Source organism: Heterocephalus glaber, unplaced genomic scaffold (genome assembly GCF_053883595.1).
Source record: "Heterocephalus glaber isolate CG9 unplaced genomic scaffold, H.glaber_assembly_v1.0 deba00001662, whole genome shotgun sequence".
Lineage (NCBI taxonomy): Eukaryota > Metazoa > Chordata > Mammalia > Rodentia > Bathyergidae > Heterocephalus > Heterocephalus glaber.
In genome coordinates, this window is record NW_028258403.1 from 15,790,302 (window position 1) to 15,814,243 (window position 23,942).

The following is a 23,942-nucleotide window of genomic DNA, read 5'->3' on the forward strand; positions in this document are numbered from 1 at the left end:
ATTACCTTTCTTCTTCTTATTTTTTTTGGTACCGGAGATTGAACTCAGGACCTTGTGCTTGTGAGGCAGGTGGCAGCACCACTGAGCTAAATCCCCAGCACTCTTATTCTTTAAAATTATCTTTTTAATTCTTTAAAATTATCACATTACTCAGCAATTCTAATTCTGCACGAAAGAAGTGAAAACAATCATTTAAACAGATATTATACACCAATATTCATAGCGGCATTATTCACAACAGCCAAAACATGGAATCAGCCAAGATGTCCACTGACAGATGAATGGATAAACAAACTATGGCGTATTTTTACACTGGTTTAAACATCGGTTTATTTCTACCACTCAGTGGAGAAAATCACCCTGAAGTCTTTAGGCATTTTCATTTACTACCAATGTAGACTCAGCAATTGATGTTCTCAAGCTTTACTTTTAGAACAAAAAAAAATATTATTTTCACTGTGGTAAAATAAACTTTTTACCATTTGAATCATTTTTAAGTGTGCAATTCAGTGGCATTCACAGTGTTGTGTAACCATCACCACTATTTCCAGAACTTTTTCATCATCCCAAACAGAAACTCTGTACCTATTAAGCAATAAACTCCCTATTCTCCGCTTCTCCCAGCTGCTTGATAACCTTTATTCTACTTTCTGTCCTTATGAGTTTGTCTAGATACTTCATATAAGTATAGTCATGTATTTATCCTTTAATGGTTTATTTCACTAACATTTTTAAGGCTTCACTCACGTTGTAGCATGTATCAGAATTTTGTTACTTCTTTTGTTTTTTTGAGACAGAGTCTCACTAAGTAGTTGAGGCTGGCCATGAACTCACTGGGCTGGGATCCTTCTGCCTCAGCCTCCTGAGTGCTAGGATTACAGGTATGTGCTTACCATGCCCAGCTTCGTTACTTTTCATGTCTGAACATTCCTTTTATAATTTAGTAACATGAACTGCACAAAAATATGAAAGAAATAAAATTAGGTCCATTTTTGAAGGGCCTAAATATTACATCCAGGGTCAAAATATTACCCAGACTTCCAAGAGGCACTGAAGGAAGCTTCCCAGGGATCTTATGACTAGCAAAAGTCTTTGCTGGCACAGCCCCAGTGAGTGCCTTTAAGTGGTGGTGGGCTAAGGGAAAAACTGTACCTTTATCCCTGGTTCAGTTGATATGGGGCCTAAAGTGATAGGCAGTTCATTAGAGGGAACAGCCTGACCACAGCAGGGCCTATGGAGCAATAAGAATTGAAGGAGTTATTTAAAACCAACAGAAACCTCCCTGGCAGAGGAATTAGGGAAAAGGAAACAGCATTGAGACATTGCCCAGAATGTAGTAAATATTTAATATATAAACTACAGTAGTTATTATCAACACTATTATTAACTCTGTACCACACCCAAACCACAGGTAGCATTCTCTGCCAAGGTAATCAAGGATAGGCCTCTCTCTGGTACTTGGTTAACTTAGTTATTCAAGATATCAAGTCAGCATCATCTCATAGAGTTCCAAAGAAACTTAGTCCTTCCAATCTTCTTGCTACTATTTCTTGGTTCTAGGGAGTGCAGTGAAGATTACTGGGGTATTTAAAAAAAAAAAAAAAAAGGTTAGCGAATCATGAATTAAGACCCAACTAGATACTCAAGGGTACAGAAACTTTCTAAATTAAAGTTTGCTCTATTATTTGAGGACATAGTAAAAGTTGATAAAAGACCAAAAAAAAAAAAAAAAAACCAGCAAAAGTTGATAAAAGGTGGTTCTTATTACTATTAGAGTTCATATGTGCCAGATAAAGTATACAGCTTATACATATTTCATTCCTCATTATCAATCGACTCTACAAGTTACACATTTTCCAAAAAATGAATTCAAGGTCATATTTAAATCATTTGTTCTCAGCCACACAACCAGTAATGCTACAGTCAAAACTCTTAACTGCCTGACTGCAAAGCCCATGTACATTCTAATTTTCCACTCTATTACTGGAGTTGAGAGGGAATGGAAGCATTATATTGACCCAAGTGTAGTTTAGAGTGGAAGCCCAGGCAGTGAGTGGTTCCTGACAGTGCTAACAACTTCAACACATTTCAGAGTAAAAGCAAGACTAGAACAGCAGCAAGTACACAAATGAGAACACAGCACTACTGAGCCATAAATCTGTAATAGTGACAAGTGGGTCATGGAAATAGCCTTTTAATGAGAATACTCTGGATGGTATACACCTCTCCCCACAGTGAAAAGTGTTTTTATCATTGTTTAATTTTTATCTCAACATAAAAATTAATTAAAACAAAAGCAAAGTATAAAGCATTCTAGAACTGAGACAGGCAGAATTTCTACAAGGTATCTGGGGTAGAAGGTGAATACTTAACAGCAAAGAGAAAGACTAGAACATGGGAAGACCTACTGAGACAAGGGCCTTGCCCCCTGTGTTTGGGAATCTAAGAGTGGAACATGCTGGGCCGGGGATTTAGCTCAGTGGTTTCGCTGCAAGAGTGGAACATGCTGAATGGATGGCATGCTATGAACTTGCTCCCCGTACTGCCTTATTAACTTTTTATTTTCTTATTAGACAGCTACAAACAGCATTTATTTTTAAATGCTGCACTTGGATAATTACTTCAACATTAATGACAGAAAGAATAAACCTAATTGCAATTGAGATTTTAAAATAAGTTAAATCAAGGTTATGTGATACCTCATTTTAAGTGGAAGAAACCAAACCACTCCAGGAAACCTGCTACTTCAAACAAAAAGACTGAATTATGTTGATTACTTGTCAATGGAGAAGAGGTCAGGAAAAGATTGCTTTTTTATAATTCCTAATTATTATTAAGTGCATAAAGATATTATGATTTCTCCAATTGGTGTTTGACCCTATTATAAGCCTAAATATTGTATGTAACAAGAATCATTAAATGCTTACAAACTCTAAATCCACTATTAAAAGATACTTAGGCTCATAGTCCCAGCCACTTGGAGGCTGAGGCAGGAGGCTTACTTGAACCCTATGTATTTCCTTTTTTTTTTTGTTACTGGGGATCAAACTCAGGACCTTGTGCTTGCGAGGCAGGCGCAGTGCCACCGAGCTAAATTCCTGGCCCAGCCCTAGGTACTTCTAATTTGTTTCCAACCATCTAGATATTATTAGCATGCTGTTTGTTTTATTTTATTTATTTATTTATTTATTTATTTTGGGGGGGGGTGTTGAGAAAGGGTCTCGTTTTGTAGTTCAGGCTGGGCCTGAACTCACTATGTAGCCCTGGCTGGCCTTGAACTTGCTGTGATCCTCCTGCCTCAGCCTCCCTAGTGCTGGGATGACAGGCAGGCGCCACCACGCCTGGCAACATGCTGTTTAAAATTCTTACCATTCAAAATTATTACATCAAAACCATATTAGTATAGCCAAAATATCAAATTAATTAAAGCTTACAAAAACTTTAAAATTCCAGCCAATACGCTCTAATTATTCAAGGGTTTGTGGGCTCAGCTTTATATTGGCCTAATATATTGATATAAACATGTAAGATATGATAACTTTGCTGTAAGGAGGCAAGACCTATGTATGAAGATACGAAGATTAGCAAACAAAATATTAAATGTGAAAAGCTACCATTTATTTGGTAGCAAGTGACCTTTTGTTTAAATACAGTAGCAGTATTTTCAAAAAACAGGCTTCACAGTGAAGGATACAGATATAAAGCAGCTTCTTAGCCTTTCTCTATTTATCCTGAAGAATGGAAAAGATGGTCACAACACAGTTGTGATGAACACAAGAAAAAGTCTGAGTTCCTGATAACTTTTGGACCCCTCACACCAGTCTTACACTACTTCTGGTATTACTTTACACAATAGAGAAATTCTATTTTGATTATATTAAAAGTTTTTCTTTTACATGTATTCAAGTCAAATCCCAGGAAGGAAAAGCAATTTATAATTAGGTACGTCAAACACTTTTACTAAATACTGCTTTATAAACATTTTATCTTGATTAAATTTACTTTAAAAATGAGACAACTATATTTCTCAATTCACCCAATAAGAGCAGAATAAGATTTTCAAATTTTAGTATTATCATAGGCAATAAAGGTTTCAAGTCATATCTATTTCATAGAATTGATAATCTGAAGAAAGAAAGTTTAACAACTTATATGATTTAAAAAAGAGGCAACTCCACAGGGCATGGTAATCTTAGCACTCCAGAGGCTCAGAAGTTTGAGCCCAGCCTGGGCAACTTACTGAGATTCTGCCTCAAAATAAAAAACAAACAAGCAAACAAACAAATGAATGGCCTAGGAAGGTAGCTCATTTCAAAGACCCTAGGTACCCTGTACCTCCGCCCCCACACACAAAAGCTGTAAGGACAAGAGACATGGGTATGGCTATAAAAGAACAACATAAGGGAACCTTGTTGTGCTAAAACAATTCTGTATCCGGACATATCAATGTCAATATGTTGGTTGTAATATTGTACTATAATTTTGCAAGATAATATTATTGCGGCAAACCACAGTTATCTCAAAGTAGAAAATTTAACTTTAAAATGCTAGGGCCAGGGATGTAGCTCAGCAGCACAGTGCAAAGAGGTCCTGAGTTTGATCCCCAGTACCAAAAAACAAAACAAACAAACAAAAAAACTAAAATGCTAATGATAAACATTAAGAAAATACTGAAATATTAACTCCAACTAAAGAGTATTCATTCCACACAGAAGAAATAAATCAGTAAGAGTTGAAAGTAATGGAAAGAGTTGAAAGTGTATATTACTATAAAGCTAGAGTAATCATGGCACTCTAATATTGGTGAAAGGATGGCCACACAGATCAGTGGAAGAGAACAAATTCCAGAAATAAACCAACATTCCATTTATATTTATATTTTATTTATAGTCTGGAAAAAAGCAAAAAAATATATCCAGGTTGCCACAGGCTAAGAGGTAGGGAGAGGGTTGACCACAAAGGAGCATTTGTTGACTACAAATTTGGGGCACGGTTATTCACTTGATTATCCCATTGTATCTAGCAGTGGTTTTCAGAGAAAATATTCAGTTTAATTGGCTGAAACAAAAAAAATGACAAGACCCTATCCCATCAAGTTTTATTTTCTTTATAGCACTGATAAACATCTTTAAATTATCCTTTTGTGTGTTTATCTCTTTGCACTAGAATACAAGACCCAAGTCCTTGTCTTATTCACTACCCTTCCCAATACCTGCAACAGTACTTAGAACAATACTTTAAAATAAAAAAAATTGTATCGGTATATTTTACATATACATAATGATAACATTCATCATAGGGAATTTGTACCCATACATGATATATCTTGCTTCTTTTTTTCCCCATTCCCCTCCCCTCCCTTTAACCCCTCTTCCCCTCCTTAAAGCTTTGTTTCCATTTTTTTCCTTGTCCCTTCTGTCCTTTCCCCCTCCTCCCTCCCTTGTTCCCCTTCCCATCTGAACATTTTCTTCCCACTTACCAATACCTATTATACATTTTGGTCCCTATTTACACTTTTGGTTTCTCACCAGAGAAACAATGAGCACACCATACTTAGGAAATAAATTATACAAAATTTGCCTTGTGCTTGCTTCGGCAGCACATATACTAAAATCTGCCTGTGCACATTTTAAAGTACTATACCAGAATATTCCCTATCACCTTCAAAGAAAAAAAAGCCGTAGGGAACTGCATTTTTCATCCCTGGAAAATAAGTCAAAAGATAGAAAAACTATAAACAAATATCCTATTTTTCTCTAGGCTTGCAATTACCTTTTGCTGCCACTAGATAGCATTCTTTCATGTGCTAGCAAGACATTTGAGAGCTTGAACACCTCAGAGCACACAAGTAAAATAAGACAACCTCTGAGAAGTACAATGTAAACAGCAGGGTAACCTGTTTATTGCAGTTTTTTCCCCTTCAAGCCAATGATCAGAGGAAGATCCTGAAACACTCAACAGTATGACCCCTTCACTACTAGAGGGAATGCTGACCTGACTACTCTGAAATTTATGAAGTGCTCAAGTGAACTGAACACACACTTGAAAATTATAAAGTAGCCAAGAAAAATGAGAATAGTTGTTGTTCAATAAATTTATTCAACTGTCATCTCTTATACTGATTAACTGCTGTCCTTTATCATTATTTTCACACTCATTTATTCTTCCCAAACACAAGACAGCAGTTCTGACACTGCCTATGCTTGGAAATTTCTCCACTTCTCACCTTGGGCAAGTTTAATTAACTTCTGTGTATGCATTTACCTGTAAAATGGACAAGTGAGCACCTATCACATATAGCTATTGTGGGAATTAAAGAAAATAGTAAACAAGGGCTGGGGATTTAGCTCAGTGGAACCATGCCTGCCTTATAAGCACAAGGTCCTAAGTTCAATCCCCAGTACAGGAAAAACAAACTAAATAAATAAATAGTAAACATAAAAGCTTAGTGCACTGCTGACATATAGCTCTCAAAAGTTTATTGATATTCTTATCTCCCTAAAATGACATAACAGACTCTCTAGAACAGAGACTTAGTGTTGGGCATGTGGCGCACACCTGTAATCCCAGCACTCGGGAGGCTGGGATAGAAGGACTGTGGTGAGTTCGAGGGCAACCTGGGATACACAGGGAGTTCAAAACCAGCCTGAGCTATATAGGGAGACCCTGACTCAAAAAACAAAAACAAAACTCCCAAGAACAGTAACTGATGTCAGAAAATTAGGGACTGGCTAGGAAAAAAGATGAGTTACCACAGTTGAGATCTCCATTTGTCTCTGATAAGTAAAGGAGGGGTCTAACATTCACTGAGCACTGCATGTATCAGGCACTAAACTGGGCTCCTAAAAAATACTACCCACTATGGAAGGTTGTGTCACTACAGCATGGAATCCCACACCTCCGATCCCTTCTTACACTGACTCAGGATTTACTTGTGTGACTGGCTTTAGCCAGTGGAACCTCAGCACACATGGAGCTCACTGGGACTTGTACTGCACTTACATCCTGGAAACCTTCTACCATTCTAGGAACAAGTCTGGGCTTGTTCCTCCTGAAGGCTCCTCCTAAACAATGAGAGGCCATCTTAGTCTAAGGTCACGATTGTGCAGGCTATCTTAGACTCTAGACCTACCCTGTCTCATCCCAGCACAGTTAGCTCAGACCAGAAGAGCACTGGAGCTAACCACAGATGATGACAATCATGTTTACTGAGTCAGGCCACTAACTTTGGAGGGTAGTCTGTTACACAGCAAAGGGGAACTACTACAATTACCAGTTTTAGAGATTAGGAAAGAAGATACCAAAAACTAGTAAGTGAGTTTGTCTTCAAAGGCTCTTTTCACCATACCAAGCCACTTTTGTACACCACATTCTGAGGTTCTAAGTGGCATTTCTAGTAGTTTTATCCTACCACCCCTGTTCAACCCTTTCCCCTGTACCAGTATGGTTCACAGGCCAATTGTAACTCTCCACCTATTTTTGTATGGCCTTTCAATCTAGACAGGTTTACATTTTTTTTTGGTACCGGAGATTGAACACGGGTTCTTACGCTTGCGCAGCAGGCCGCAAAACCACTGAGCTAAATCCCCGGCCCTAGACAGGTTTACATATTTTTAATGATTCAAAATAAAAAAATCAAGCCAGGTATGATGGCACATGACTATAATCCCAGCACTCTGGAGCCTGGGGCAGGAGGATCTCTACAAGTTGTAGGCCAGCCTGAACTACACACTACATAGCAAGACTCTGTCTCCAAAACAAAAAGAATACATATTGGTTTTTATACTTTTACCATTCTTTCCTTTTACTGAATATTATTTTAGCTGACATTATTTCTCTTAGTTTTCTGTTATCTTGGGGTTGTTTTTGAACTCTTTTAAGAAAAAGGTGAATCTCAATTTAGCTGCCACTCACCATTTTTACTATTTTCTTACTATAACTAAGACCTCTCTCTTAGTGACCATGAATGCTGATGGAGGTGCAGCTGATGGTACTTGGCATTAGTACAAAGGATCAATAAAAAAAACTGCCACAAGGCCAGGGATTTAGCTCAGTGGTTTAGCCGCCTGCTGCACAAGGGCAAGGACCCGAGTTCGATCCCCGGTAACAAAAACAAAAAACAAAACAAAAAAAACTGCCACAGAAACCAACACCATGCCCAGTATGTACCATTCAAAGACTTTGTCCACACACATTAGATGGACTGCTCCTAATGGACACTGGAATATGAAAGCCCTTTGGACACTGAAGAAAGTTGTTTGTATATGATCAGTCTAAACTTGACTGAACTATTCTCTGAAGAATTAAGCAGGTTGAGCCCACACAAAAACATTTACAACATAGTTTTGTTATGTGACTTAAACATGCTTAGAAAATCAGAATCATTTTCTGTTTTAATTTTTGGTATTACTACTTATGGATTTTTAGAGTATAAAAGGTTGATATATATACCTAAAGAAGATGGTCCCATTGTAATCTACAATTTCAAAGAAAGAATAGCTATCTCAAATAGCCTCCTTTGCTGGAACTTAAAAATTGTATTATCTCCTTCCCGGCAAACACAAGGTCCTGAGTTCAATCCCCAGTACCAGGGGGAAAAAAAAAGTTGTATTATCAACATATTAGTCACTAAAAACTGAAAACAACAATTTTAGGATATTTCTTGGCCTAGAACTAGGAATTCTGACCTTAAGAGGTCAATAATGTAAGCTGCCAAATGAAAGGAGCCTTCTAAAAAATTTTTTTTAAATGAGTACTGCAATAAACTCAGTATGTGTTGTTAGAAAATTTAAACACTTGGAGCCTAAATAAAAAGCTTCCCTCCTGTAATCCTTTCTGCTCATCTATCTATTTGTCATCTTTTTCTCCTCCAAATTCCTAGTTATTCCTTCTCCAAAAGCATCTTTATTAATCCTACCTGGACCAGGTCATTGACATCCAAGCCCTGACATGTTTAACTCACACTAACTATATTTGTTCCTCACTTTCATCTTTTATATTCATCTTATCTTCTTAATATATTCAGTATTACTCTTTTGTCCTCAATATTAATGCATTTAAATTAGTGGTTCATTGATTGCATTAAGAATAGCAAAATAAAAAAGAGCCCAAAGATTTAATTCGTTTTCAGCACTAGCGACTGAGCCCATACCACAGCCCCTTCTTTAAAAGTTTTTTATTTTGTGATGGGCATGGTGGCACATGCCTGTGATCCCTGCACTCAGGAGGCTGAATCGGCCACCTTGGGCTTATAGTGAGTTCAGGCCCAGCTTGAACTACATAACAAGATCCTATTTGTGGCTGGGGATTTAGCTCAGTGGATTTGCCGCCTGCTTCATAAGCGCAAGGACCCGAGTTCAATCCCCGGTACCAAAAAAAAAACCAACAAACAAACAAGATCCTATCTCAAAGGTTTTTTAAGACAGGGTCCTGCTAAGTCACTAAGTTCTCCAGGTTGGGCTCAAACTTGAGATCGTCCAGCATCAGCCTCCCAGGATCCTGGGATTACTCATATGCACCACCATGCCCAGCTAAAAAGTCCATTTTCCTTATTTTCAATTTATTTTATTCTCAGTACAGTACCTACCCTCTGTTCAGGCTTGTATGCTAATTTCTTTCATTTTATTAGTCTAAATTGTGCAAACCATCCTACCAATGCAACACAGGAGGTCGACAGGGAATACACCTTAATAGTTGACTAGTTAAGAGCTCTAGTTGGTCAGCATGTGATGTCAAAATTGTTATCAGCTTTTAAGATTAAAAACAATTCGGGGCCTGGGATTTAGCTCAGTGGTTCCGCCACCTGCCTCGCAGGTGCAAGGACCCGAGTTCAATCCCCGGTACCAAAAAAAAAAAAAACCCCGAAAACCCCACAATTCTTTACCCTTTAGTTTCCAAGGTAGTTCTACAACAGTGAGGCATCTTTTACTTCTTCATTTCTTTTTTGTTGAGATGGGGTTTTCACTAATTAATTGCTCAGGCTGACCTTGACTTTGAGATCCTCTTGCCTCAGCCTTCCAAGCAGATGAGATTATGGGCTTGTGCCACTGTTTCTGGCTCTTATGCTTATGCTTCTTGACTAGAAAGTATTTTTAAAACCTTAAATCCAAGTAGTATAGGAACACAGAACTAGAGAAAGCAATCCTAAAATCACATGGAACCAAAAGAGACCCAGAATAGCAAAACGAATCCTGGGCAACAAGAACAAAGCAGGAGGCATCACAATCCTGGATTTTAATATTACAAAACTACAGTGATAAAAACAGCATGGTACTGGCACACAAACAGACACTTTGATCAATGGATCAGAACTGAGGATGCAGAAACAACCCCAGCCACATTCAGCTATCTGATCTTTGACAAAGGGGACAAAAACATACACTGGAGGAAAAGATAGCCGTTTTAATAAATGGTGCTGGGAAAACTGGCTGTCCACATGCAGAAGAGGACCCTAGATTCATATCTATAAGCACATATTAAACTAAAATCAAAATAAATCTAAGATCTAAACATTAAAACAAATAATCGGGCCAGGGATTTAGCTCAGTGGTTCCGCCGCCTGCCTCACAAGCGGAAGGACCCGAGTTTGATCTCCAGTACCAAAATAAATAAATAAATAAATAAATACAAATAATCTGCTAGGAGATAAAATAGGCAAAACTACTGAAGACATAGGCAAAGGCAGGGACTTTCTGAATAGTACCCTAACTGCACAAGAAATAACATCAAGCATCAACAAATGAGATTCTATCAAATTTAAAAGCTTCTGCAGACCAAACAAAACAACCAACAAAATGAATGGGAAAAAACTTACTAGCTACTCCTTGGACAGAAGACTAATATCTGGAATATATAAAGAACTCAAAAAAATTAGCCCCAAAATAAAAGACCTAATCAAAAAAGGGGAAAGTGATATGGAGACACTTAGAAGAAGTACAAACAGCCATGCAAAATGTTCAACATCTCCGGCCATCACAGAAATGTAAATTAAAAGAATACTGAGATTTCACTGTATTCCAGAAGAATAGCCATCATCAAGAAATCAAGTAAATGCTGGAGGCTACACAGGAAAAGGAACCCACTTATGCTGTTGGTGGGAATGGAAACTAGTACAACCACTATGGAAATCAGTGTGGACATTCCTCAAAAAACTAAAACTCCAAAAAAAAACCAACTAAAACTCCAAATTCTATTCAACTCAGCTATTCCCTTTCTAGGTATCTTCCCTATCTAGATATCGCATTTCAGTGACATATATATGCATGTACATGTTTATAGCAGGACAACTCATAACAGCTAAATCTTGGAAACAGCCTCTATGTCCCTCAATAAATAAATAAATGGATAAAGAAAATGTGGTTATTTATATACAAAGGAGTAGGACTCTGTCATAAAGAAGGATAAAGTTGAGTTATCTGTAGGAAAAGGGATGCATCTTGAATCCGTAAGATTAAGTAAAATAAAACAGAGAGGCAAGCTTAAATATCACATGGTTTCTCTTATATGAGAAACCCAAAGTACAAATAAAAAACAAAATACAGCGGACCCTCGATTTACAACCAGCCTCATATACAAACAACTTGGGTTATGACCAGAATTTTAGTTTCAAATTATGACCAAACTCTTGAGTTGCAACCAGAATGCCACAGTCTTTCCTGTGTGGGGTTACATGAGAAATCCTGGGCCAATGTCTAAGGACACTGAGATCTGCCTAGAAGAAAGTGTGGCCTAAAATTATTCAGGAGAGAGACTTTGAAGGTTGTATAGAAGAGCCTGAACCTTCAACTGACCCTGTTGCTATAGTGACCCTATATTGTCACTATAGCAGAGTCCATAAGCTTGCAGGTAGACAGTGGTGATGTTGAGGAACTGATGAAGGAACACTCAGAGGAACTGTCCACAGAGGAACTTCAGCAACTTCTAGCTGAGCCACAGAGAATGGCAGCTGAGGAGCTTTCTGAAGAGGAGGGGGAGTATCAGCAATCAGTGCAGCAAAGTCCTCCTTCTGAAATAAAGGATATCTTGAAAAAAATGGACAGAGCTACAAACAATTGTAGAGAAGACCCACCCAGACAGAAAAGCCAATTGTTTCATTCTCTTGCTTAGTGACAATGTCATGTCATACTACAGAAGTGTTAAAAGAAAAGACAGAAACAGACAACTTGAGACCAGTTTTTAGTTCTGAAAAGGCTGAGACCTAGTGAGGCAGAAGCAGGTCCTAGTGGGCTACAGACTCTCCCAAGGAAAGAAAGGACACCAGAGGGCCAGATTCCTGATGTTCTATGGAAGGGAACTCTCCTTCCAAACAATAACCACCTTCCTTTTCATCCTCCCTTCCTGCAAGCCAAAGATGTCCACTCACTGAATGGTGAGTACAGTATGAAATTGTTGTTTCTGGTAAACTAGGCACATTTTATAACTTTTTGGTGAATACATCAGGAAAATTATTGGTGTTTCTGGTAAATTACGCACATTATACAACCCTTTTTAATTATGAAAAGGTTAGTTAAGGGGTGGTTCGGGAGGTTCAGAACGCATTATGGATATTTCCACTATTTCTTATGGGAAAGAGAGTCTTGACTGGGCCAGGGATTTAGCTCAGTGATACCGCCGCTTGCTTCACAAGTGCAAGGCCCTGAGTTCGATCCCTGGTACAAAAAAAAAAAGTCTTGACTTACAACTAACTTGAGTTACAACCAGCCCTCCCAAATGAATTGAGTTTGTAAGTCAAGGGTTCACTGTGAAAGATAATAGGAAATACGGAGATAGATCTTTTGCAAAAGGGAACGAGACTAAGAGATGGAGGGAGGGGAGAGGAAGGAAAGGGGAAGGGGATAAAAAAACAATTAAAATGCATAGTTACTCAACTTCTCACGATAAATGTAATCATTATACTGAAAATATGTACTAATAAAAATAAAAATTTATTTTATATACTTTTTGGTACCAGGGATCGAACTCGGGACCTTGTGCTTTCGAGGCAGGCAGTGGAACCACTGAGCTAAATCCCCGGCCCAAAAATAAAAATTAAAAAAAAAATAGTATGCACACACCAAAGGAAACCACGTGAAAAGACAACCTACAGAATAGGGAAAACATTTTGACAGCTACTCCTCCTAAAGAACTAATACCTAGAATATATAAAGAACTCAAAAAAATTAGACTCCTCCAAACCTAAAAGACTCAATTAAAAAATGGGCATCTGAAATGAAGAGATATCTCTCAGACAAAGAAATATGAACAGCCAGTAAATACATGAAAACATGTTCAACATCACTGGCCATTCAGGAAACGGAAATTAAAACAACAATGAGATTCCATCTCACTCCAGAAAGAATGGCTACCATCAAGAAACCAACCAAAACAAGTGCTGGTAAGGCTGCAGGGAGAAAGGAACCCTTCTCCATTGTTGGTGGGACTGTAAACTGAAACAACCACTATGGAAGTCCGTATGGAGATTGCTCAAAAAACTAAAAATAGAAATCCCATTTGACTCATTATTCCCCTTCTAGATATCTTCCCAAAGGAGTTAAAGACATCATACCACAGAAATGTATGCATATCCATGTTTATAGCAGTGCAATTCATAATAGTTAAATCTTGGAAACAGCCTATATGTCCATCAACAGATGAACGGATAAAGAAAATGTGGCAAAAATTATACATAATGGAGTACTACTCTGCTATAAAGAAGGATAAACTTGAGTGCTCTGTAGGAAAGTGGATGCATCGCGAGACCATAATGTTAAGTGAAGTAACTCAGACACACAAGCTTAAATATCTCATGGTTCTTTTTATATGAAAAACTCAATATAATAAAAGATAGATAATAGGTAAAAAGAGAAGGAAAAAAATGCATTGTAATCAAGCACAGACGATGTATCTAAAAGTGTACTCTGATTTAGTACAACTGTATTACATGTTTTATATGTTCTTTGGCCTATTAGTCTGGTTTTCAATCTGCATATATGATAACTAACTTTATAAGGTCTTATAAAAAATAAATGAATCTGATGCTGAAAAAATAAAAGGGAGGTTAGAGAGAAGGGGGAAAAAAGAGAATTGAAATATGTCATGAAATATGTCAGGTGGGGAGAAGAGTTGCTTCTTTTTTCTGCTTTAAATGTTTGATATAATTTATCAGTTAAAATGTATGTGAGCCTGTTGTCATATAGGTAGGTTTTCAAGCTAGGAATATACTTTCTTTAATTGGTGCTATTCAAATTTTATATTTCCTCCAGAGTCAGTTTCATTAATTTGTCTTCCAAGGTACCACTTAGAAGTTGTCAAATTTATTTCAAAAAAGATTTTTGTAATATGCTTTCTATATCCTTTTAAATTCTGTAAAACCTGTGGTAATGTCTCCTAGATCTTGATATTGTAATTTTAAAAATGTATAATTGATATTGTGCAATAGGAAGAAAAGGTCTAAAGGAGCAGGGGAAGTGGGAGGGGTAGGGGAAAGGAAAAAAGGGAAAAGAAAAAATGTGAGAAAAGGAAAAAAATGGAAACAAAGTCTTTGCAAATCGGGAAGGGTGGAGGGGGTGAAGGGGAGGGGAAGGGGAAAAAAATAAGAACCCAGTTACTCACATAATGGTACAAGATTCCAATGATGAATGTAACTGTATTTTATATCTAAAATGTAACAATAAACTTAATGGGGGGGGACCCTCCCAGTTTAAAAAAAAAAAAAAAGAAATATGTTATGTACATATATAAACTCCCTACAGCGGATGCAATCATTATGTACTGCAAACAAACATGTATTAATAAAAGTAAAAGAATAAAAATGAAAATAAAAACAATAGTATGGGTTACTTGGGAAAACCCAGCTATAAGCTAAACTCTTTGGTGCAAATCTAATTCTGCTGTTTCACTGATACTGCTGTTTCACTCCACCTGCGATACAGCCTAAAGGTCAGAAATGAACTGAAAGACAATGCAGTTGAAGTCGGGAGCAGCGACTCTCACCTCTAGTTCCAGGCAATCCTGAGGCTCAGGTGGAGGATCACTTGAGCACAGGAACACAGTGAGATCCTGTCTCAAAAAATAAAAAATAGGGCCGGGGATTTAGCTCAGCGGTACTACGCCTGCCTTGCAAGCACAAGGTCCTGAGTTCGATCCCCAGTACCAAAAAATAAATAAGTAATAAAAAATAAAAAAATGTATTCTATTATTTTCAAGGAGAAAACTCACATGAAGTTACCAAAAGGAACTTTATCCATCCTCAAAAAAGGGGCAATATTCCAAGTAAGATTTTTAAGGACCAATAGTTCCTAAACCCAGTTCACGCAAAACCAATCAGAACCAGTACACAACTACGTGTTGGTCCTATCATGAGAAGATATTGAAATCATCACTAAGTAAAAAGGCTGCTTGCTAATTTTTTTTAACGTTGATGTATTATAGGAAAAAAGTAAACTTACACATTCAATTTTTGACTGTAGTTATCTAGGAAGTAGCATTTGGGAAATGGACTCTGGGTCTTTCACTTTTCTTTGATATAAATGAATCTTTTACTTTAATAGGAAAAAAGCAAATTAAAAATCACACACACAATTTTCTTTTGGAGATAGGATCTTATTACATTGCCCAGGCTAGACTCCAGCCTCTGCCTCCCAAGTACCCAGGATTATAGGCACACACGCACTAGATTTTTTAAAAATCATAAACCTTACTCTTAGTAAGGTAAGCGTACAACATTTCTGAAAATTCTGAGTCAGTCATCATAATAATGAGAATAAATGTGAGGATTTAGCATGGTTCCCAGCATATAGGAAAAGTTCAATAAATACTGGCATCTTGGAAGGTGGAGGCAGGAGGATCACTGTGAGTTTGAGGCCAGCCTGGAAGACACAGTGAGATCCTGTCTCACAAACAAACAAACAAACACTGGTATTCTTTCAGTTCTGCAATGTATTCTAATGCTGCTGGGTTATATAATAACCCAGGCCAGCTTTTTTTGTAGAAATTATTTATCCTTCCATTGCTATCAGGTATCATTTCTTGCTGCTGTCACTACTACTTTTAGAAGTATTTTTTGCCACCTATCACTTCAAATCTATTATGAACTGGTACAACTCCCAGAATGCTTTTTTTTTGTTTTGTTTTTTGAGACAGGGTCTCATTATATAGTTCAGGTTGACCTTGAACTCACTACTATGGAGCCCAAACTGGCCTCAAACTCACAGCAATGCTCCTGCCTCAGCCTCCTGAGGGGTGAGATTACAGGTGCATACCACCACCACATCTGACTCAGAGTATCTTAACAGTGTCTAAGATTTCATTTATCTTTCAATTCATAAACCTTCTTCTTTATGAGCTTTTAAGCAAGAGAAATTTTTTTGGTACCGGGGAGGAGGAAATTTTTATTCATTAAAAATATATCCTCAAAAAATATATATATCCTCCAAGGTCTGTCAAATATTTGTATGCACAAATTGACAAAAGCTATCCCTGTGACCCTCCCAAAAAAAGTCCAAGAAGGATTCCAAGTAACCTGAGACAGTTTTAACAGTAATCTTTTAATTTTAGTACAGGACTTATGTTAATAGGCTTTTGAGTAGCTTTTATAATCTAATCAGAAGTAAACCACATGGATGGCCACCATGGCAGTGACTTTACCACTCAGTATTGGGTTTTTGGCTTACTTTAAGACTCAAAGAACTGGAACTGTTATGTTAGGTTATGTAATTGAACAATGGGGTCTATTTACCACAGCATTCTAGAGGTTCCACTCTCCCTTGAGTGGAATCAGTTATGTATTCCAAAGCTATGTGTATTAAAATATAAATTTTCACAGACTGATGTATCTACATTTGATGGATATTTAGGGGTTACTTCCAAACACAAAGACAGAACTGGTGAAGTGGATGAGGTTAGAGGTGGAATTTATGGAAAAAGCAGATAACCATCCACAAATCAGTCATTTTGAAACTCAATTTCAAAGACTATATTAATGCATCAATTCTTATATTTAAAGATGCTTATAAAAATGTCTGAAAACATTGTCCAGAGCCCACTTCAATAATGCATAATTATCTTTTGACTAAATTTTTCAGATTTTCTCATACTCTTAATTCTACCTTCAGATTTGATAATGAATCAATATGAGTCCAAAATGTTTATTTGTTGTATGATTTCCATCTCTTTTTTCTGATTTAATTCTCCAATTCCAGGGTAAGAAGAGCGAACATGGGTGAATCATGCAAGCATTTGAGTTCTAGCTGACCATCCTACTTCCAACCCATCATTAGAAAATGACTATCAAGCCTATTAAAAAGAAAATTATAAAGTTATTTGAAAAAGGGATGTCTTAAAATCTGCTTGTGTGTCATTTTCTGGAAAACCACATACAAATATAGAATGAGTATTTTTTTTTTTTTTGGTACCAGGGATTGAACTCAGGACCTTGCACTTAGAATGAGTATCTTAAAAAAAAGCAAATTGTCTTTCCAAAATACTGAACTTATTAAATTATTGTCAAATGATTCTGTTCCTTGACTAATACAGAGGTGGATGTCAGCTAGACAACCTCCTTTAGTTTGGTCTAAATTTAACAGCATCTGGCAGTTATTCACTACAGTCTACTTTAGGAAGTTGTATCTCTTTTCTAGAAGTGTAATAGTTTTTTTCCTTCTCTATTTTTTTTGGGGGGGAGTAGTTGTGGAAGGTGTGTACGATCCATTTCACTGGGCTTCAGGTAGTATGGGAGTTAAATAAATTGCACAACTCTTTCAGAGTTGCAAAAGAGAAGTTTGATTCCCAGTTATAGTGGTATAAGCACCTTTTGTAGCCCATATCAAGGAAGGGAGGGAGAAAGGGATGAAGGTGGGGAGAAAGAAGGAAAGGAAAAGGAAACTATATAGACCAGTGGCGGTGAACCTTTTAGAGTTTTCAATGATGTAAACAGCCCGCTGAGGCATGAGTGCCATAGGTTCGCCACCACTGATATAGATCTTAATCAAGACATTCAAAATTAGGACACCTACATGAAATGGATACCATATATCTTAAAAATATTTACATCCACTGTAGGCCAGCATGGTGGCACATGCCTATAATCCCAGCACTCAGGAGGCTGAGGCAGGACAATTGCTATGTGTCTGAGGCCAGCCTGAGCTACATAGTGAGTTCAAGGCCAGGCTGAACTATATAGCAAGAACCTGCCTTAAAAAAAAAAATTTACACTCATTGTATCTTTTCATCCTGTAAGACATCCTTGTAAGGCAAGTGTTCATTTAATAAATGAAAAGAGACTAAAGCTCAAGCATAAACTCAGGGACTTAAAATTACTTTCTCAGAGCCATGAAACCTGAAAAGGAAGCTCCACAACTCTTTTTTTCACTGCTATGACTCCAGTGTTGGGACCAGTGCAAGCAAATACCAGGAGATCAATAAACAACTGAACAATAAACAGTTGAAAAATTACAAAAAAAATTTTAACTTCTTTGGATCTGTTTCCTCATCTGTAAGTGGAGAGAGATGGTAAGTTCTTGCCTCATACCTACTGATATAAGATATACATGGAGCATCTGATAAGTACTTAGGAACTAATTGACCTGAGTTCCAGTTTAATAGTTTTTTTGTTTGCACAAATTTATTAAAATTGACATGTTTAATCTTCTCTTCAAGGAGCATCCACTCAGCTGCCTGCAATAGAGACACTGCTTTTAACCCTATTTCCAGATTTCAACTCATACAATACTTGGGGAACACAGAACATCAGATCTTTTCTCTTAACAGTCTTTTTATGAGACCATCAGACCTCCTTTTCCAGGAGGCTCTGAGGAAGGAAGAGAGAACAAATGCCAGAGCATGTGGTAGGCAAGCAGGATGGTAATCAGGACAGGGAGGGTAAAGAACCAAATTGTTTTGACTTACTTTCTCAGACTTTGGCCAAGTAGTCAGCTTTCTCCTAACTACTCTGCCATAGCAATGACAAAGAATCTTTTAGAAGAATCTATGAGGGCCAAGGGGTGAAACTCATTGCTAGAGTCTTGTTTAGCTCATACTAGAACAGGCTCTGGGTTTGATCCCCAGCTCCACAAAAAACTACTGAAGACTTTGAATAATCTATTATGTGATTGCTTACTTCAAAGCAGAAAAGTCTTGTTGGGCAGGAGGAAGCACCTAATCCATATCTGTGAAATGCAAAAAAAAAAAAAGAAGAAGAGGGAAGATAGTTAAAAGTAAATGAGACAGTAAGAATATCACACTGAGCAGACTCAGAATTTCTATCCTATTTCACTGCATGGTCTCTCCTGAAAAATCTAGGAAAGATAAGTGATATTAAATAATTTGCCAAAAAGTTACACATGTAGTTAAGTAGATGATGGAAGCACAATTCCAATCTGGCCAAGTTAGATATATTTATATGTTAAAGTTAACTTTTTTTTTCTTTTGTACTGGAGACCGAACTCAGGACCTTGTACTTGCGAGGCAGGCAGCGGAACCACTGAGCTAAATCCCCGGCCCTGTTAGTTATCTTAATTGACATTTAAGTGGGAAAGATAAAGGGACAAGGATACATATGAGAATTTAAGATCTAAAGTGAAAAAAACACAAGTCATCTTTGAAGTTTAATTGCAGTGGAAAATATATAATTTTCAATAGAAAAACTAGTCAAAAATAAAAGAAAATTATTAACTTCCACATAAGTCTCTTGAGTCAACAGCAGCATCATTCCCTCAGAAAAATGCTACTATATTCTATTTCTATAGAAATTTAAAATGTGTACCCTTGCAAACTCATTTTAATCTCAAAATAACCCAACAGGATGGCATTATTCAACAAGGTCAATGTAATTCCAAAGCCTTTTAATAGCACTATCTGCCTCCCATAAAACTAAAAATGTATACCCTTTCGAAAACTATAAATAAAAAGCAAAGTAAAGGTATTTTATTAAAACCACCTGACATTTATTGTATTTTTATTTATTTTATTTTATTTTTTTAGAGTTTCAGAAGTCATGAAAAGCCTGAAGAGTTTTATTCATAAATAAATGTCAACACTTAAAGAATAAAGACAGTTTCAAAACTCCAAGACTATTGAAATGAACAATTTATACTGCCTGGATGATTTATTACAGTGGTTTATAGTCCAAATGGTAAGATAACTCAATTCCACCTGAAGAGTCATTATGTGGACAAGCCTAAGAAAAGTACTCTGGGTGAGAGGTAATATTTCTTGGTGTTTCAATTTCAAACAAATTATTATTTCTGTATTTAGTACAGCACCCTGGCAATTCCTTTCATGATTTGTAGCACTCTTCGGCAATTAAATATTTTATAAGGTTAAGGAAATAGGGTACAAATGCCAAATTCAAAATGATGCACAGAAAACTGAAGAACCCCCAGAGAGCACTGACGTCTGAGACATAAGGCGAAATAATCCTTTCTGCTCAAGAAAACTTCAAATGAGCTGTGAGTGTGCATCACAACAAGAACATTATTACCCAGCAGAAGCAACCTGCTAAACAGACTCCTAACAGATGTGAGCAAAAGGTTCTTCCTAGGAAATGGAGAAATTTCACTTGGCACAATGTCTTCAATATGGTACATGGCAGTTTTCCCTCTTAATCTCCTTAACACACATTCACATCAATCATGGAGAATGTGTAATACAGTCTTGGACTTGGAGGATGACTGGCCCAGGCAAGTAAGGGCAGAAGGGCCCTGGCCAATCAGAACAGCTTCTGGCATTCCTGAGCTTACATACCATCCAGGCCATTGTGATGGCTGTAGTTTCTTTTCCCCAGAATGCTCAGAGATGCGTGATTCGTGATTCGGGGTGGTTAGCATCCGCTTTGTAGCTGGGGTTTGCAGGGTTGGTGCAGATCGAATTACATTAGGTTTCTTCGAAGGATGGATCTCTAAATAACCAATGATATATGCCAAAGGCTTCCTAGTGCTTTTGCCTTTCAGTGGACTTCCAGATAGATCAGCATGTCTGTCTGCATATTCTGCCCTAATGGCAGCATAATTAATAGCAACAAACGGACGTCTTGCTGCCTGCTGCAATCAAAGGGTATTTTTGCAGACCTGAGGAGCAAATTTTGTGAAATATGTTGTGTGGAGGAAGAAAGCTTGGCGCATCTTCACAGCAGACTTTGGGCTCCCAGTGTTTCGGACTGGCATCCCCTGCATAGCCTGCCGGGACAGGTGACTTTTTTTTTTTTTTTTTTTTTTTTGGTACCAGGGATCGAACTTGGGTCCTTAGCTTATGAGGCAGGCGGTGGAACCACTGAGTTAAATCCCCGGCCCAAGGGACAGGTGACTTCTAACTCGGGCATCCTCTGATGATTGGCTGGGAGATAACTTCTCCTCTTCTGACTGAGTGGGCATTTTAAGGCCTCCGTACTTTTTCCAATACAGCCAACAAGTTGCACACAATCTACACTGCATGTTAGGTGGGGCCCAGGAATACCACTGGTGAGACTGTGTAGCATAGCAGCTCTCACAGGCTCGACCTAAGAGGGGATTCTGGGGCTGGAATGTGCTCCCCACAACTCCATTCACAGTGCCAGGCTTGCCACTGCTGGTGGATATTTGGTTGGGGTTTGGTTTGCTGCTTTCATAAGTTGGGATATATACTTGTTTCAGTTTACTCTCAGCTTCTGGAGCTTTTAGACATTTCTGCTGCACATTTATCTGTCAGTAGTTTTCCACATGTAATAATATTCAATGATGCTCGTCAATGATTTCCAAGGGAGAAAGTCTTGACGTATATCATTGAAGTCTTTGCCATATTTTTCCAATGCCTCTTCAAATAAGCTAGCTTCAGAGGCTGACCATTCTTCCATTTCATCTCTGCATAAAACAGGTCCTCCAAGTGGTACCAAGACACTAATTGCACTGCTCAAGTCATAGCCATGTCTGTACAACGTATCCATAGCGTGAAACAAGGTGATGTCTCGGGAAGCAGCAGCTGCATTCATGTGCAAGTTCGGCTGCCTCACAGAGCTGCTGCAATAGAGAGCTCAAGCAAATGTCCCAATGGCACGTGCTACAACTAAAAACTGGTCAATCTGTCGATCTGTAAGTGGGCTATTTGGATCCCAAACTTTCACTTCCAATTTCGACTGTTCCCTCTCATCTGATTCTCCTTCTAGGAGCATTTCTGGAATGTCTGCTTGGTATCTAGGACCAACTCTAATTTCACCTTTGTCAGCTAATAAGGTCTTCACTGAGGGGTCATAGACCAATGAGTAGAAAAATGTGTCCTCTTTATCAAGATATGACAACACGGATTCTGTCTCATTCAAAAGGACAACACTGCATTTTCCCCTGATATGTGTTGCAGTTAGATTCATATTGGCGTGACAAAAAGAGCTCCCTATGTTTCAACTGGTGTTTCTGTTTATTAGTCAAGTCGATCTCCACTATTGTTTCAGATTCTTCCTCAATTTCCTGAGCATGCTTGTCCGCAAGCATTATAAGCGTATTGGAAATATCTCGTCTTCTATAAAAACACACTACTTTCGCTTCCACGTTGCCGCTTGCAGTCTTGTTGAGTTCTTCTATTCTTCTAATTAGGTCAGAGTTGCTGGAGGAATTCTCAAAGTACACATAATCTCCGACCCGATACACGTTGGCCGCCAGGTCGGCGCGCCCGCCGAGCCGAGCCGAGCCGAGCCGAGCCGAGCCGAGCCGAGCCGAGCCGAGCCCCGCGCCCGCTCCACCGCCTCAGCCTTGGCCGCCACCTCCCTCGCGCCGGGGATTTATTGTATTTTTATTCTTTAATTATACCATTATTCCTTAAAGTTCTTTTTTACATTTACTGCACATTTAAGAAACAACAAAAAGTGAAAGAAACATCTGTAACCATATTAAAAAGAACTTAACAGTGATAGGATTTAATATGTATCAGGAACCCAGGCCTACCGTCAATGTCACAGAATCTGTACGCTCCTGAATTACTTCATTTATAAACTTATTTTAATATCTAACAACTCTACATCTTTGTATCTGTCCTAACTAACTCCTTATGAGCATCTAAATCCTTTCCACACCCACAACACTCAGCTCAGGACCTAGCCTGTAAGAGGCACTCTTGAATAACATGAGCCTATCTATGAAATACAGAAACCAGAGCAATCTGAAAATAACTGGGCCTAAAATGAAAGCAAAGATGGCTAGACTCATAATATTACTCCCTAAGTCTTCTGTATCTTACCACTCATTAATAGCAAAAAGCTGAGGTCATTCATGATTTTTCCTTTCCCACACACTCCCTTGCTCAATCCATCATCCAATCCATCAATAAATCCTACTAGCTCTTCATTCAAAACATCCCAAATCCACTCAATTCTCTCAACTGGTCCCATGGCCACCAAAGTCAAGGGTCTTTTCTGCCCTAGGAAGGCCTGTTGTAACAGCCTCCAAACTGGTTCCAGAGTTTCCAAGCTTGACATCTTTCTAGTTATTTCACCACACAGCAGCCAGAGCAATATTTTAAATTATTTCTTCCTCGGCGCGTTTCCCTCGGTCTAGAGACATAACTGGTTCCTTCTCTCATCTGGTCCCAGAGCCAAATATCTCTTCCTCAAAGCAGCAATCCTTGACCACTCTACTCCAAATACCAACCACTTCTGCCATCACTCTAATATATATATCATTGCCTTTAAAGCATTTCAATTTGATGTTTGTTTTGTGGTTTTTTTGGTTTATACTTGTTCTCTCTACCACCATCACACTTTGCTCATTCAACAAATATCTACTATACTCACCTACTCTATACCTTCATAAGTGCTAGGGATACTGTGTTCTACAAAACTTCCTGAGCTAATCAAGTTCAATTCACATTGGCGGAGACCACCAATAAACAAAATAGATGAGAAAGAAGTATGAGGTCAAGGAGAAAAAAACAAAGCATGCAAGGGAGATATAAAACTCTAGGGACAAGGACTGAACTTTTTTTTTGAGATGGGTTTCACCGTGTAG

General features: G+C 38.0%; 1 protein-coding gene and 1 pseudogene across 4 annotated transcripts in view; both read right to left on the reverse strand.

Annotated features, from left to right (window-relative positions):
• Window positions 1–23,942, reverse strand: part of Baz1a (bromodomain adjacent to zinc finger domain 1A) — a 96,481-nt gene that overhangs the window by 59,916 nt on the left and 12,623 nt on the right. The window lies entirely within an intron of this gene.
• On the reverse strand, window positions 1,587–22,685 carry LOC147822359 (metastasis-associated protein MTA3 pseudogene; annotated as a pseudogene).